The sequence below is a fragment of the Brassica oleracea genome, chromosome C9, assembly GCF_000695525.1.
Source record: "Brassica oleracea var. oleracea cultivar TO1000 chromosome C9, BOL, whole genome shotgun sequence".
Lineage (NCBI taxonomy): Eukaryota > Viridiplantae > Streptophyta > Magnoliopsida > Brassicales > Brassicaceae > Brassica > Brassica oleracea.
In genome coordinates this window covers 38,714,474-38,716,012 of record NC_027756.1, presented here as the reverse complement: position 1 = coordinate 38,716,012, position 1,539 = coordinate 38,714,474, and positions in this window count along the sequence as shown.

Sequence of the window (1,539 nt, the reverse complement as noted above, 5' to 3'; positions counted from 1 at the left end):
TGGGAGTTTTTTTTGTGAATAAGAAAATGTGGGAGTTTGTTTTATGAATAAGTAAAAGTGGGAATTGTGGTTTGGAATATATGAATTAGAAGATAAGGAATTGTGGTTTGGAATGAAAATAAAGATAGGGTTTGGAATATATGAAGTAGAAGATAAGGAATATGGGGTTTGGGGTTTCGAATTTTAGGGATTTAAACGTAATACTCGTTAATTCCTCGTACGTTGACGTCGAACTTACGACGCAGTCCTCGTTTATTCCACGTTGACAGATTCGTCGTAAAGGACTCGTTGAATAACGTGGAAATAACGACGAAATAAAAAAAAATAAAGAAAGCGAAACCCGTTAATTCCACGTAGGACAGAATCGTCGTAAACACCCCGTAATATAAATGATGAACGCGGCCCTCTTTAATTCCACGTAGGACGGAATCATCGTAAACACCTCGTAATGAAAATCGTCGTAAACACCTCGTAGTGGAAAAACTAGAAAAAAACGAAAAAGAAGAAAAATACTGGATTTACATGTGGCAAGACTTCCAGCAATTATATTACTTAAGTCTCACCAACATAAATTCCAATATCTTTTTCTCTTCCTTTTTTCTCAAATTTTTATAATTTGAATAGGATTGGATTTTGGAGTATGATGTGAGATAGAGTGTGATTTGGGAGTTTGTGTGTGGGTTGAGAAGGAGAGTTACGGGTATATTTATAGGGAAGCTTTCCTTGGTAATTCCACGTAAGCGAAATCGTCGTAATGTCCTCGTACCTAAAAAATACGTGCCTTTGTAATTCCTCGTAACTTCCTCGTACGATAAAACGCGGACCTTTGTATTCTCTCGCTGTTTCGTCGTAAAGAAAAACACGGGCCTCTGTAATTCGTCGTAAAATTACGAGGAATTTACGAGGGTATGTAATCTTATATATACCCCCGAGCGCTCACTCTTTCTTTCCTCTCTACTTCCTCTCCACTTCCTCCCTGTTTCGTTGCAATGGTAAGCCTCTATAATTCCTCTCTAATTTAGTTAGTTTAGGTAGATTAAGTGGTTAGTATAGGGAATTTAGATAGGTTTACGGATCTTATGTTATTTAGTGTTGATTAGGTGGATAATGTTGGAAAATATACTGTTGACGAAAATTTAAAAAATTAATTTTTTTCTCAGGTTCGAAAAGGTAGACTTACTGCCCATTACAGAGAGATGTTCGGTGAGCCGGGTAGTCGTTTAGACCCGTCATCTTCTTCAGCGCCCGGTTCTTCGGGTCAAGAGACTGTCCCCGAGACTCAGTACACTCAGAGAGTCTTTGGGTCTCCTTCTTCTAGTGCACCATCGGTTCCTCATGTGCCTCCCCCGATGGCTCATCCGACGATGCCTCCTCCTGTGCCTCAGAGAGTCTTTGGGTCTCCTTTTTATTATTCATTTAATTTAACTTTAAATTTTTACTAACAAAATTTATTTTTTCTTTTTAAGGTTGTCCCTAAAAAAAAGGGACGGACGTTGGGGATTGGTTCCGTCAACGATGTTCCGAGAGCGACATCGTCTT